This window comes from Amblyomma mixtum, chromosome 1, assembly GCF_055824585.1.
Source record: "Amblyomma mixtum isolate Tamu chromosome 1, ASM5582458v1, whole genome shotgun sequence".
Classification (NCBI taxonomy): domain Eukaryota; kingdom Metazoa; phylum Arthropoda; class Arachnida; order Ixodida; family Ixodidae; genus Amblyomma; species Amblyomma mixtum.
The window spans coordinates 17,123,610-17,139,386 of record NC_143012.1 but is presented as its reverse complement, the minus strand read 5'-3'; the positions used below and the strand labels follow the sequence as shown (position 1 = coordinate 17,139,386).

At 47.0% G+C, this 15,777-nt stretch overlaps 1 long non-coding RNA gene across 2 annotated transcripts; it reads right to left on the bottom strand.

The window, feature by feature from the left end:
- Positions 1-1,060: 1,060 nt before the first annotated feature.
- On the bottom strand, positions 1,061-12,238 carry LOC149365584 (uncharacterized). Of its 2 annotated transcripts, XR_016292439.1 has the most exons (4): positions 12,111-12,238; positions 5,875-6,057; positions 3,740-3,846; positions 1,061-1,673 (listed from the first exon to the last, which is right to left on the bottom strand). It is a non-coding gene; the product is annotated as an uncharacterized LOC149365584 (long non-coding RNA). The 2 variants fall into 2 exon arrangements; XR_016292408.1 differs by lacking the exon at positions 3,740-3,846.
- Between the last annotated feature and the right edge of the window lie 3,539 nt (positions 12,239-15,777).

The following is a 15,777-nucleotide window of genomic DNA, read 5'->3' as shown; positions in this document are numbered from 1 at the left end:
CCCATCAAGCTGCAGCTGCACCAAGCTGCTGAAAACTTCCACAATGCGCTTCGGCCATAGGATCCACTAGTTTTGATTTCCAGCACGACGACACGCTGTAGAGGCAGTTCGTCAGATTCAGCGACACTCAGAAAGCCATGTCTAAGGTGTTGGGGAGGATTCTGTGGTGTTTAATGAATAATTTCAACTCACAAAATAGCATAGTCGGATTGTATTTACTTGCGCAGTGCTCTTTTTACATGTGCTCTCGGGGACAAAAGAATCGAGGGTGCACGAAACGTTATATAGGCATGCAGGTACCATGTCATCAAAAATCACTGCTTTACGTAACCTTCGCCACAAGTGTGGTCTCGAGCAATCCGCTGATAACACAGCTATCAGCTTCGATTGCCTTTTATGGGTCCCGGAGATTTCTGTCCCCGGTATTATATCTGAATACTCCGTACTGATTCCTTCCCGATTCATCGCTGTAAAGCTGAACTTGCTTTAGAACCAGTACTTGTGTTGATACAGGAGGTACAACAAGAGCGTATTTTTTCATGGACACGATGTCTCATGTACCAAGAGGCCACATCTGCTGTGGCGCTTTTTTTTTGTAAGCTGCACTCTAATAGTAATCTCCGAGAATACTTTTTATAAGATGCACCAGTGGGGTACTAGGTAAGCATCTGTCCTCACACCACCTGTCTCCATCGGCGTTCCCCAAGTATCAGAAATTTTTAATCATCTGAGGGAACACATTTTTCAGGAGCGACATTTGGCACAGCGGCAATCAACTACACTCGTTCGTGAGAAAACTCGTAGCGATTATAGGGTAGCAGTTATACGCGATGACATTTTTGAAGGCGTGTTTCTAATAACTCTGGAAGATCCTTCATGGATGTCGTGGGTAAAACTTACAGTTATGCGATTAAGATGACGCAAACACTCGTAGGAGCTGTGCGCAGATCCAAGCATCCTGAAACTCCTGAAGCGGTACATTGCCAAGAGGGGGAAGAAACTTTATTTGAGTCCAGCACTAAGGCCCAGTGGAGAAGAGTGATTGCTCCGCCAAGGCCAGCTGATGATCCAAGCACTTCGGGATGGAGATGGGGTGTAAGGAAAATAGAGAGAGGTAATGGCAGTGTTGCATGAGTATAGAGTGTATTCTGAGTATGCCTTGATCTCTGGACAGTTGGGACAGTGAGCTGCGTCACGCCATACGAGTTTGTAGATCATTAGCAGGGTGAGGAGAGTGTTAAGTTGAACTTTGCGAAAGACGTGTGCTTGTTCCGTGTTTAGCGACGGTTAAGGTTTGTGTACTGATTTGCAGTTACTGTCCCTGGCGTTGTGGCACTATTCAGCTATCCGTTTTATGTATGTTGCGGCATCTTCCACTGAGGTTGGATTTGGCCGGGGCATCGAAGGAGCCCGGATGTTGATTTCGCGGGCCCGTTGATGAACCAAATCATTTCCCTCAATCCCTGCATGACCAGGTATCCAACGCAAGGTGATTGTAATGTTCGGATTGTTATAGGATTCAATTAGAATGTCATGTAGATAGGGTTTCAGAAGTCTGCGTTGTACAGGCGTGAGTTATTGGGTGTAGTTCCTTGCTGCGGCCATTTTGGGTACTCCATTTCCCTACCACCGTTGCCTGGACCGGGCTGCAGCGTCACGTATGTCGAGGTCACCTGCAGGTTCCGAAGGCATGGGAGAAAATCATCAGTGGTGTCAAATATGAAAGCATAAACGGGGTGTTTTGCTAACGTGAACCAGATGTTTAAGAACGAACAAGCAACACAGGTTGCGCAGTCGTAACGAACTAAAAAACAGTTTAAAATTGCGATATTTCAGTTTTTTTACTGTTCCTTTTCGCAGTTTGCAACGAACGTCCCTCGCCTGCTGAAGCACACTTGCGTTTAATCATTTAAACACCCTCATGATTAGGGTTGGCTTTAATCTCTGACCTCACTGTTTGATGAACTTTGCCGCCGCGGTGGCTCAATGGTCAGCGCGCTCGGCTGCTGAGCCCGAATACGCGGGCTTGACCTCGGCCGCGGTGGTCGCATTTCCGTGTAGGTCATTTGCTTGAGACCCGACTGCTCTGTACGATATCAGTGAACGTCAAAGAACCCCAAACGGTCGAAATTCTCCGGAGATCTCCAAAACGGCATCCCTCATAGAATTATTCGGTTTTAAACATTAAGCCCCAGAAAAGAAAAAAAACCCATTATGCTGAATTTCATCATTCTTACTTTGCGATGCTGGCTGCCTCTGAACACTAAGTGTGAAAATAACATGCATGTACTCCTGATTGCTGATTATTTATTATTATTATGATGCGCCAGCACTCACACCGACAGGCTCTTCTTTTCGCCTTTAATACACCGCTCTGTTATTATTGGTTGTTTGGTTTATGGGGTTTAACGTCCCAAAGCGACTAAGGCTATGAGAGACGCCGTAGTGGAGGGCTCCGGAAATTTCGACCACCTGGGGTTCTTTAACGTGCACTGACATCGCACAGTACACGAGCCTCAAGAATTTCTCCTCCAAAGGAATTCTAGCCGCCGCGGCCGGGATCGAACCCGCGTCTTTTGGGTCAGCAGCCGAGCACCATAACCGCTGAGCCACCGCGGCGGCGCTCTGCTCTGTTATTATTAACTTCTCGCTTATTCAACTTCTTTTGCAGTCCACTATGCATAAATGGAGTCTGCCCTAATTTTTGTCTTCTTTTTTTTGACTGAATCTCCTAAAGAACTGCTTTGTTGATATGCATCTCTTGAAAAGCTCCAACAGGCTTTGATGGGCCAGGCTTATCGTAATGTTATACGCAGTCTGTGCAAAATACTAGCATCATCAGCATACCCATATGCCGTAGGATGCACAGCTCTCCCAGTTTTTAGTAACATCAGGACAGCGTAGACCATACGGTCGTTCAGCGTCCCACAAAGGCTCCTATGGCGAAGAGGACCAACTAGGTCGCAAGCAGAGCTCTTCGACCATGCCACTTGTAATTAGTTAATGAATTAATTAATTAACATTTATTGCAATAAAAAGGGGCTTGAAACACAGCTCCAAAAAGTTAATCGTCACTGTACCACTTTGCAGTGCTTGTGCTTACTGCGGATGAGGATGACATCTGGAAGCGGCCAAGAAAAGCTGTCACCTTTTGTTGCCAGTATCGTTTGAAGAGCGTTTATTTCTTGAGCTGCCACATCTGTGGATTTTTGTTATCTCGCCTTTTTCACTCATTTTCTTGCCGAGTGGCTGTGCGCTTATCAACAATCTCGGACTTCGTAACTTGGACACAGTTAACAGCACTGACAACAGATCTCGCGACAATCTGTGACCTCCGAATTTTGGTCCATTCAGACAGCCTTTTGTTAATACATGGACCCTTTTAACGGCCTGCCAGTCACACTTTGTAAATTAGAATTTTCACCACCCCATATGGGGTGTTCCACGACTAGTGAAGCGGTAAGATCAGAGAGCTGTGGGTCGTAAGCAGACTAGCAGCGGCTATTGTGTTACGTGAGCAGCGCAGCCGTGCAAACAACGTTGCAAATGGCTTGCGCTCTATGAGCACAAGCTGAAATGGGCCCTAATAAAGTTGCGGTATGCTTGGAATGTTAAAGCGCGCCGCTTCATGAATATTGTCCAGGAATAATCTTTTAATGTGTTTGTAGCAGCTGAGTTATCTGTAGTCAAAATTTCAATTTCAGCTGCAGTCAGAATTTCAATTTCATGAAGTGAATACCTGTCGTTTTGCGCACGCCCTGCAGATGCAGACACAGAGGGCGATGATGCAGACCAATCCAAGCAGGGGCACAATGACGATGATTGCAATACCCCACCAGGCGAGGCCTGCGAATTATCGCCACAGAAGATGGTAAGCCACTCAGCTAAAATTGCAGTGTAGATACGGTGCTCTAATTCAGCGCTAACTGTGCGAGGGACGATGAACCGGTGTGACAATCATCGGAGTTATTTATTGTGACGTCACAGGGCCATGGCGTGCGTGGTGCATGCCTCGTGAGCGTGTCGTAGCTCATTCGCTCGCCACCACATTGCGAAGAACTCGGTATAAGTATCCCAGGCTGCTCTCGATGCTGCGAGAATTTACGAATAAAACTTTTTGCGCATTTTAATGCGAGAGCATTTAGGTAGTCGTGTTGAAGAACCCGCCGTGTTTCTGGGTAAGGAGGTTCGTGACTGGTCGAGAGGGCCATGGCGTCACCAGCACCACCAAATTTGAAATTGTAGGGACTGAATGTTCGGGTACTTTCTATTGGATTATCATATGGAATCATACCAACCTGATCCACCAACCCCCACTAAGCCACCCTAATCTACTGAAGAAGGATGGGCAGTTGGGCAAGTTGGTAGCGGTTCACATTGGAAGGTACAGCGCGAAAGAGACGCAAGACGCCCAGAAAAAGAACATAGACAGGCGCTGTGTCTGTCTCCCCTTTCTGTACGTCGTGCGTCTCTTTTGCGCTGTGCCTTCCGATATGAACCACCCTAATCCATCCACTAATCCATCTGAATTCATTTTATGTGGTGAGAGCAAAACAGAACTGCGCGAAGACGACGGGATAAAAGAAGGCACGAATACGTCGTCTTCGCGCAGTTCTGTTTCGCTCTAACCATGAACCGACTAGCCCAACATCATGTCTTATTTCTGTGGTGAGCCTACTTCCATGTTTTGGGCGGTCCTTTGGAATATTTTGTGTGTGGGCCGACTTCCAGGTGCTATCGGATTTTCTTTACAAATGCACCGTTCTGCTCAAAAATAAAAGAAAATCCTTGCACGTGCTGGCAGTCCGTCTAGAGTATTTTTTCTTGGTAATTGAGCCATAATATTTTCCTAAAAGAATTGAAACTTTTTGACGATTCCTTCACGATCAATAAAATTCGTTCAGGATTCTGATCTCTGCTGCAGATGGTCACAGACGCAGTTGATGGCTATCATGGGCGAATGCGTGCGTGGCGATGTAAACCTGTCAGGTCACAAATGTATACCTAAAATTCTCGAACTTTATTAACACCTAGGTGTTACTGAAGTGGAGTATTTAGCGGCAGAATAATCGCAGGGTTAATCCCACTAGTAACTTACGTCACCTGAACTCACCTCTTATCGGCGTGTCCGCTCGCTGTTTCTCAGAGGTTTTTTTTTTCTTTGATTATGGAAATTCAGCTATCGCAATTTAAGCTGTTTTCTTTAAATTCAGCGAATTAACGAAAATACTGCCAAGTTTTGCTGTGCTCTTAAGTATCAAAGGCTTCAAGACAAGTTCAGTTGTCAATGACGGCGAGTGTTAAAAACGAAACATTTATCACAGCGCGATCATGCGACATTAAATCATTCATTTCAACAGAGGCTGGTGATTATTGGGAAAGAAGAAGTCGTTCCTGAGTGAAATCATTAGAACAAACGACCACAGTCTCACTGACTTTTTTTTTTTGTAAGTTCTTCCATTTTCCATCTATAACGCTCCTCTGGCCGCCCCGCCCAACAACAAACCTTAACTCCTCAAGCCGCATCTTATTATTCCCTCGGGCAAAATGTCAAAATGGCGTTTTGAGGACGTATTAGGGATAGGATCAACAAAATTGAACACCAGCGTCACGAGCAGTCGAGAACAGAGATGATGTTTTACGGCACACGTGTAACAGAAAACTAGAGCGTGTTACAATGCCGGACCTGAACTGGCTGTTTGCCGCGCAGCCGCTAATTTGCGAGGAATGATCCGTAGTCGCGAATACTCTCAAACTTTGAAGCACGTCTGTATCTTTGTATCGAACCCATGCTCGGGAGCGCAATGGCATAACTATTGTGTCACAGTGGTCACCTTCGTTTCCCAGAACGAAGCGTTGCTTATTTTTGCTTACCGTCTTCGTTGGGGATATTTTCCCTCGAGCGGCGGTGCAAAGCTGCACCGCACGCACTGTGGGCAACGCATGCATGACCGTGAGCGTTACTGCCAGCGCGAGCCTTGCTAGCCGTGTCATTTTGCGGTCTTGCTCAAGCAACGAGGAAGTGGTCGAATATGGCGGTCTTCAGCTGCACTGCGGCTGAAACGAAACATCGGTGCAAATCGTCTTAGACAAGTGGTCGATATTTCTGTAAGCGATTAGTTACTCATTAGCATCTACCGAACAGCAGCCATAAGAGTACAAATTAAAGCTACACAGCTTGCACAGCAAATTTTTAGTAGAAGAAAAAGTCGCCCCGGTCTGGGGTTCGAACCCGAGACCACCACCTTATCGGTGAAGCCACTCTACCAACTGAGTTAACCGAGACGGCTAGCATATGGTTGAGAAAGCTCAGCAACTCGAAGGGGGAACGGTGTTGGTGCAATGTTTGGGGGAATCCCCAAGGTGGAGTAGATTTCTAATAAGGCAGTAATTAATCATTAGCATCCACCCAAGTGTAGCCATACGACTACAAAAGCAAACTACGCAGTTTTCAACAGAAACTGCGTAGTTAAAGGAAAAGTTGCCGACTAATGTGATATTTGAGCGCAGCTCATTAGCTGTTTCAGCTTTTCGATAGATTGAGGCAAAGAATTCGAGCACGACATGCATGCACAATTACAGAGAACTTATTTTTCCCACATATTCTTTCTTCAAGAAACACTCCACTAACAGTTCTTGATCGTAATGAAGGAAGCTTTGCGGTCGGAGAAATACTTGGATATATGCTCGACTTACTGCACCAACGCTGGTTCTTAAAGACGAGGTCTATGCAAGTATTTCGCGATGTTCCCATAGCCGTGGGAGGCGTTACGAGCGAGAGGAATGGAATGTCTCCTGCATAAGTGGTAAGAAATTCCTGTTTGTTTTTATATCTACATTAAGGTCCCCAAAAATAACATAGGTGCAGATCGATGGGCGGTTTTTAAGCATGAAGTGCTTTTAGCTCCCGTAGTCGGCAGTGGGGTGACGTCACGCCGTGACTGAGAGCCAACATCCGGGCACTGAATTCCACTTATCCGGGCACTGAAACGAGAACATCCGGGCACCGTACGAGATTTAACGAGACTCATACGTGGTCTTTTAGGGGCTTTGAGAGAGGGCCGCTTAGAGCAAGAGGGGAGCTCCAGGGCGAGAAGGGCTTTGGGCGGGCACGGCCGCCTTGATCACGCGCGCGCGGGGGCTGGAAAACTGCTTCCGCGCCGTCCCCAAAGATGGCGCTGCGGTCCCACACTCACGCATGTAAAAGACCGGCCGCTGGGCCTTCTGCTCATGACGTTTCCCCCTTTGGCAGGCAGATATATGTTTGCAACGATGGCGTAGAGGTAGAGCATCCGCCTCGCGTGCAAGAGGACCGGGGTTCGAATCCCGGTGCCACGCAATTCTCCACCGGGATAAAAAAAAAAACTCCGCGTGTCGATGGAATTGCTTACCCAGGCTTGGAGTGCGGCCTGATTTCGGTGAACAGAACCGACAACGCACTTCCTCACCAGAACAGGATTTGGCCACCGTGGTGTAGTACATGGCCATAACCTTCTATGAACAAACCAATTAACCCTCGGCCCTCAGTCCCCAGCAGCTGCGGAGCAACTGACCAAGGCGGCGGTCAGATCTGTGACGCAGCGGAGGGTGCTAAGAATCTCTGGCTCCGGACAGGCCGCCATTGGAAACTGAACCTGGCAACGTTTAACGCAAGAACCTTATCAAGTGAGGCTAGCTTAGCAGTGCTATTGGAGGAATTAGCAGGTATTAAATGGGATGTCATAGGGCTTAGTGAGGTTAGGAGGACAGATGAGGCGTATACAGTACTAAAGGGCGGGCATGTACTGTGCTATCGTGGATTAGCAGATAGGCGAGAACTAGGTGTGGGATTCCTCATTAATCAGGATATAGCTGGCAACATCGAGGAGCTTTACAGTATTAACGAGAGAGTGTCAGCTATCGTAATTAGGCTTAATAAGAGGTACAAGCTGAAGGTGGTGCAGGCCTACGCGCCTACATCAAGCCATGATGACCAGATAGTTGAAAGCTTCTATGAGGATGTGGAATCGGCAATGACCAAAGTAAAATCACAGTACACTGTACTGATGGGCGACTTTAACGCAAAGGTAGGTAAAAAGCAGGCTGGAGACAAGGCGGTAGGTGACTATGGCATAGGTTCTAGGAACAGTAGGGGAGAGTTATTAGTAGAGTTCGCAGATAGAAATAATTTACGAATTATGAATACCTTCTTCCGCAAACGAGCAAACAGGAAGTGGACGTGGAAGAGCCCCAATGGTGAGACTAAAAATGAAATAGACTTCATACTGTGTGCACACCCTGGCATCGTAGAGGATGTGGAGGTCCTCGGTAAGGTCCGTTGTAGCGACCCCAGAATGGTAAGGTCTCGTGTTAGCTTAGATTTGAAGAGGGAACGGAGGAAACTGGTGAAGAGAAAGGCTATTAACGAGTTAGCATTAAGAGGGAAGGTAGAGGAATTCAGAATGTCACTGCAAAACAGATTTTCCGCTTTAACTGAAGAAGACGACCGTAGTGTTGAAAGAATGAATGATAATCTTACAGCTATCGTTACAGAGTGCGCCGCAGAAGTAGGTGGTAGGATTGTTCGACAGGATACCAGCAAGCTATCTCAGGAGACTAAAGATCTGATTAAGAAACGTCAAAGCATGAGGACGTCTAACTCCACAGACAGGATAGAACTAGCAGAGCTATCGAAGTTAATAAATAAGCGCAAGGTAGCCGACATAAGAAAGTTTAACATGGAGAAAATCGAGCATGCTCTAAGGAACGGAGGTAGCCTAAAATCAGTGAGGAGAAAACTGGGCATAGGTAAAAACCAGATGTATGCGCTAAAAGACAAACAGGGCAATGTCATCAGCAATATGGATAAGATAGTTGAATTAGCCGAAGAGTTCTACAAAAATCTATACAGTAGCGAATCTAATCATCAAGTTACTGAGGGAGGCAGTCGAGCACTGCAGTGGGACATCCTGCCAGTAACGAAGGAGGAAGTAAAGAAAGCCTTAGGAGCAATGCAAAGAGGGAAAGCAGCTGGTCAGAATCAGGTAACAGCAGATTTGTTGAAGGACGGAGGAGAGATTGTGCTACAAAAACTAGCCACCCTGTATACGCAATGCCTTGTGACCTCGAGAGTACCAGAAGCTTGGAAGAACGCTAACATTATCTTAATTCATAAGAAAGGAGACGTCAAGCACTTGAAGAATTACAGACCAATCAGCTTATTGTCCGTTACCTACAAGGTATTTACTAAGGTAATCGCTAATAGAGTCAGGACAACCTTGGACTTTAGTCAACCAAATGATCAGGCAGGCTTTCGTAAAGGATACTCGACAATAGATCACATTCACACTATCAGTCAGGTGATAGAGAAATGCGCAGAATATAACCAACCCCTATATATAGCCTTCATTGATTACGAGAAAGCATTGACTCAGTGGAAACCTCAGCTGTCATGCAGGCATTGCGGAATCAGGGTGTAGAAGAGTGCTATGTGAAAATATTAGAAGATATTTATAACGATTGCACAGCTACTATAGTTCTCCATAAAGTCAGCAATAAAATTCCAATACGGAAAGGTGTCAGGCAGGGAGACACGATCTCGCCAATGCTCTTCACTGCCTGCTTACAGGAGGTATTCTGGGGTCTGGAATGGGAACAGTTGGGGATAAGAGTTAATGGGGAATACCTGAGTAATTTGCGATTCGCTGATGACATTGCCTTGCTAAGCCACTCAGGACAAGAACTGCAAAGCATGATCAATCAGTTAGACAGGCAGAGCAGAACGGTGGGGCTAAGAATTAACATGCAGAAAACCAAAGTAATGTTCAACAGCCTAGCAAGGGAACAGCAGTTCGCCATTGGTAGCGAGGTGCTGGAAGTAGTAAGAGAATATGTCTACTTAGGGCAGGTAGTGACCGCAGATCTGGATCATGAGAGAGAAATAACTAGAAGAATAAGAATGGGGTGGAGCGCATATGGCAAGTTCTCTCAGATCATGAATGGTAGCTTACCAATATCCCTGAAGAGAAAAGTATACAACAGCTGTATCCTACCGGTACTCACCTATGGGGCAGAAACGTGGAGGCTAATAAAGAGGGTTCAGCTTAAGTTGAGAACAACGCAGCGAGCTATGGAAAGGAAAATGATAGGTGTAATGTTAAGAGATCGAAAGCGGGCGGAGTGGGGGAGGGAACAAACGCGGGTTAATGACATCTTAGTTGAAATCAAGAGGAAGAAATGGGCTTGGGCAGGGCATGCAATGCGAAGGCAAGATAACCGCTGGTCCTTAAGGGTAACGGAGTGGATTCCAAGAAAAAGCAAACGTAGCAGGGGACGGCAGAAAGTTAGGTGGGCGGATGAGATTAAGAAGTTTGCTGGGACACAGTGGCGGCAACTGACAAAGGACAGGGTTAATTGGAGAGACATGGGAGAGGCCTTTGCCCTGCAGTGGGTGTAGTCAGGCTGATGATGATGATGACGATGATGATGATGATGACGATGATGATGATATATACACGCTCGCGGAGTATTCGAACGCGTTGCATATACATTCTTGTCAGGCCTGCGTCTCGTCGTGTCCGTGTACGCTTCTACATCGTCCGGCATTTCAATTTCTCCACCAGTCACAGCTCCTTAAGCCGAGCGATGGAGCCTGATGAAATTAGAGGTAGGAAGCGTCTTCCGGAAAGCGATCGCTTTGCGAGTGATACGCCACAGCAGAAGACTGCTCGCCCATGCCGACAACGCAATGATTATGCGGCCCCTCCCGAAAGCGACAAGGCCGCCACGGTTCGCGTCTGCCTGCGTAAGCCCGCACTATTGCAGGCGATCTCTTCGACGCAACAAGAAGAGTGCGGTGTGGTGTGTTGAACACTAGACCCATTTGAATATTTTGACTAGTACCATCTACAACCAATGTGTTATTCTCGTCAACATTTCATGCTTACTCTACTCTCGGTTACGGGAGAGGCAGAGATTTTTTGGGATGCACGCACCGTGATCCGCTGATGCCGACCCGGCGCCTCGGCAACCGGAGAACCCCGGGCGCTATCGCGCCGTCACCGCCACGGAGGAAGAGGGCTGGGGGGAGACACGCAGCGGCGAACGGCGGCGGCTATGTGTTTCAGCTTGGGCGTGCAGAAGAAATGGCGCCAGGAGCGCGCGCAGCTAGAGCAGCGCGCTGCCCTGCCTGCAGAGCTGGTTACGAGGGACAAAGGCGACGCCGCGAAACGCAGGAACGGGCGCCAGAGAGCTGCGCTCTAAAATTCGTCCTGAATACGGGTTCGAATCCCAGGCCTTTTATTTCTCTTGCCTGTCCTTATATGCGTCGGGTTTGAGCCACACCAAACAGCGTTAACATAAGCCTTGTCTGTGTCTTCATTCCTAACGACATCTTAAAACAGCCTTGCTGAACTTTTAAGCCTTTCATTATCTCGCCATCTATCGTGGTTTCATTTGCACCAAACTGGACCTTGTTGCTTCACCTAGAATGAAAAAGGGACCGTTCGTCAATTTCCTTTCATACGATGCTATAGTCCTTTCCTAGGAAGGGACTGAATGGTGAGAAGTTCAAAATCCTTGCCACAGAGACCACGTTTAGAATGTCGTGACTGAGTTAGTACAGCGTGAATTAAGAAACAGTACGTAACTGAAAGTACAGCTGTGTCTCGATAGGGCTAACTCGAAGAGCTTAAATTTGCTTGCATTATAATGAACTCAAATTAAGGACACCCTTTTTAACCGCCTAGATAGCGACTGGACTAAAGTGGGAATTCTAACAAACTGGCTGTCTTTTTTAAGCGGGTTCGAATTATCTTCTTTTCAAGTATGCTTTATGATTCCGGCCTTTATAAGTAGCCCTCCTCCCGGCCGCGGCGGTCGAATTTCGACGGAGGCGATATTCTAGATGCCCGTGCACAGTGCGATGTCAGCGCACGCTAAAGAACCCCAGGTGGTCGAAATTTCCGGAGACCTTCACTAAGGCGTACCTCACAGCCTCAGCCGCTTTGGGACGTTAAACCCCCATAAACCATAAGTAGACCTCTTCCTTGTGGCTTTGTAATACGGCAACAATACCTTTGTAATCCGAATGCCGGGTACGCATTAGCGACGTTTTCAGAAGGCATACTTACATTCAGCCAAATCTTCAGTGACACACTGTCGTCCGAGAGTTCGTCCCCGAGTCTGCCAACAGGGTTCAGGTCCTCAGTGATGCACGAAGGGGGCAACAATGTTCTCAGTCGACTCAGTCGCTTGTTGAGCGTTTCTTCGGCGCCGCGTTGCCGCGGGGGCCAGGAAGCTACTCGCTGCCGTTAAGTAGTACCATAGAGTAACATAAAAGTAAAGAGCGGACACTCGGGCCCTTTCGCGGCTGAGTTCGGCGCTTCCCCGTTTCCGCCAGATGGCACTGAACGTGCAAATAAAACATAAAATCCTTCCGTCCGATTACGATAACATCTGTTATGTACAGGCTGGCAATGCAGGCGGTGAAATTAAAAGTGCAGTCATGGGTAGAAGGGAATAGGATACTCGGAGAACTTCAGAATGGGTTCAGAAGGGGTAGGCGGTTAGATGATAGCCTGTTCGTGCTTACCCAATGCATAGAAATAGCTAAGGCGGAAAATAGACCTCTGTTTATAGCCTTTCTAGACATAAGCGGTGCATACGATAACGTGAACAGGGAACTCCTGTGGAGCATATTGAAAGATTTAGGTATTGGTGATGAGGTAATTGATTTTCTACAGGAAATCTACCGAGATAATGAAGTTGAAATTACATGGGAAGGGAAAAAAAGTACCACAACTGTAGGGGTGCACAAAGGATTAAGGCAAGGTTGCCCTCTATCACCGCTGCTGTTCATGCTTTACGTGATAAATATGGAAAGAAGGCTAGAAGAAAGTAATCTGGGTTATAATCTATCGTACAGATTAGGCGGAAATGTAGTTGAGCAGCGACTCCCGGGTTTAATGTATGCGGACGATATTGTACTGTTAGCAGATAGCCAGGAAGATTTACAAACTTTGGTTAATTGCTGTGGAGACGAAGGAGACGCTCTAGGATTCAGTTTTAGCGCAACTAAATCAGGTGTGATGATTTTTAACGATACAACTGATCAGGTGCTTACAATACAAGGCCACGAAATACCCAAAGTGGCCGAATACAAATACCTCGGGATATGGCTAAACGAAGGGAAGATATACACGGAAAAGCATGAACAGGCTCTTAGGGCAAAAGGACGAAGAGACGCCGGGATAATGAAACATAGGGCATTATGGGGGTACAACAAATATGAAGTACTAAGAGGTATTTGGAAAGGAACAATGGTGCCGGGACTTACTTTCGGCAATGCGGTTCTGTGCTTAAGGGCAGAAGTTCAGTCGAGATTAGACGTAAATCAGAGAGCTGTTGGAAGATTAGCACTAGGTGCCGACGGCAAAACCACAAACGAGGCAGTACAAGGGGATATGGGCTGGGCATCGTTCGAGGCACGGGAAGCTAAGAGTAAAATACTATATGAAGAACGCCTGAGGAAATTGGACGATAACAGATGGGCAGCTAAGGTATTTAAATATTTATACAGAAAGAACGTTGACTCACAGTGGCGGAAAAGAACTAGAAAACTAACCAGTAAGTATGCCGGTCATGAGGACGGAGAAAGAAAGAGCATTAAACGACAGGTTAAAAACGCGGAAGTTAAAAATTGGATGAATTCAATGGAAAAGAAACATAGTGTAGAACTATATCGATTCTGGAAAAGGCAGATCAGGAAAGAATTTTTCTATGATAACTCAAGAGGCAGTGCCCTACTTTTTGAAGCTAGATCAGGGTGTCTTAGAACGCGCAGCTACAAAAAGAAATTTAACGAAGAAGATGACACATGTGCAGTGTGTGGTAGATCTGTAAAACCAATTGAACACCTCATAATCAAATGTGATGGTATCCATCCGGATGTCGATGCAGGCACAGTCACTCTTTCTGAGGCCCTAGGGTTTAAAGATAACAATGGTCATGTAAATAAATCTGCAGTGGAAGTCAGCAAAATGCGATTGGAGGATTGGTGGCTGAAAAGCAGAGATGTGGCATAAGGTTAGAATAGTAGGAAACCGTAGGCAAAGTTGATGGAGAATCTTAATGAGAATTGCCAACACAGTAAACAAAAAAAAATAATAAATAAAGAAAAGCTGAGCATGGTGGCAATTGCCACCACCCCGTTTCAAAGGGGGCGCTCCTATCCATCCATCCATCCATCCAAAAAAAGAAAAAGAGTATGGTCTTGGCATGTCTTGGCTTCGTTCTGCGGAGTGACTGATGCGCTCATTGCCACCCTGACAGAATGCACGTAGTAAGTTCACTGCCGCTTGCCAAGCGCACGCGATGCGTGGCATAACGCCTTTGGGGCTTGTGGGTGACGTGTTCGCCGCGGCGTCCAGGCAAGCGATGAAAGCCAAACGCTTTTGACGAGCGTTGCGCGTCGAAACCTAGATAATCGTTGCGTGCTCCGTAATCGTCACGCTGGTGGCCGGCTGCTCAGCTGGGCAATGTGACACCGCCTCCTCCGCGAGAGTGGAGAACGAACTAGACGCAATGAAATTAGATCCTCCAAGATTCCTGCTATCGCTATCATCTCTGAGGCCAGTGCGTTTCCCCGGGTCCGTTTGGTGCGCTGTGCACAAAACTCGGCCGCTGGGGCCTACGGGAGTGTCCGCTCTTTACTTCTATATTACTCTATGGTAGTACTACGAAGTCTGGCGCTGTCGGCGGTGCGTTCGTGCACGCGTGAGTCACCGCGTATCCCTTCTCTGCTTGGCGTCGCCACTTTGCACCAGACTAGGAACTAACTGCGGACGCTTGCCGCCGTTCGCAGATAAGATATAGATGCCCGCGACGCTCACGTCCGCTGCCACGGCTTCCTTCTCACAAATGGTCACAAAAACTCCGCTAGCTATATTTCTGTCCCCGTTTTGTTCCCTCTTCAACAAGGAACGCATGTTGGATACCAGAACTCTAAAGTAATGACTCAAACAAAGTGTCAAACGCATGTAACACACGGAATGAAATTAATGCAAAATAAATTTTGTCTTTTGAGATCACTCGGGCAGGGAAACACTCAACTGAGGCCGCAAATGAGGACATCAATTTTGCCGGGACTTACGTGCAAACTGGCCACCGCGGTGGCTCAGCGGCTATGGTGCTCGGCTGCTGACCCAAAAGACGCGGGTTCGATCCCGGCCGCGGCGGCTAGAATTTCTTTGGAGGAGAAATTCTAGAGGCCCGTGTACTGTGCGATGTCAGTGCACGTTAAAGAACCCCAGGTGGTCGAAATTTCCGGAGCCCTCCACTACGGCGTCTCTCATAGCCTTAGTCGCTTTGGGACGTTAAACCCCATAAACCAAACCAAACTTACGTGCAAACTAGAAGCTGCTCGCGGAGTGCCAAAATATAAGTCACAAGGAGGTCGAAGATAGCCTTGCTTATAACACACCACTTAGTGCGTCTGTGTCAGCGTTTAACTCTCTTCTAACAGACGTTAAACGACACCCGCTGCGTGGAAGCCAATGTCTCTGCTTATCTGTCTGCTGTCTCTGCGAAGTTAGAGTTAAACTATTTGCAGATGACTGCGTTTTATATTCCTCAGTCAACTCCACACCGGACCAAATTAAGCTTAACAGTAACCTGCAGAAGATCTCAAACTGGTGTAACCAATGGGGTACGTTTCTTAACGGTAATAAATGTTCCGCACTTAGAAATTGTAAAAAGAAAACTGTTCTGATATATCCATATTGTATAGCTGGCGTACCA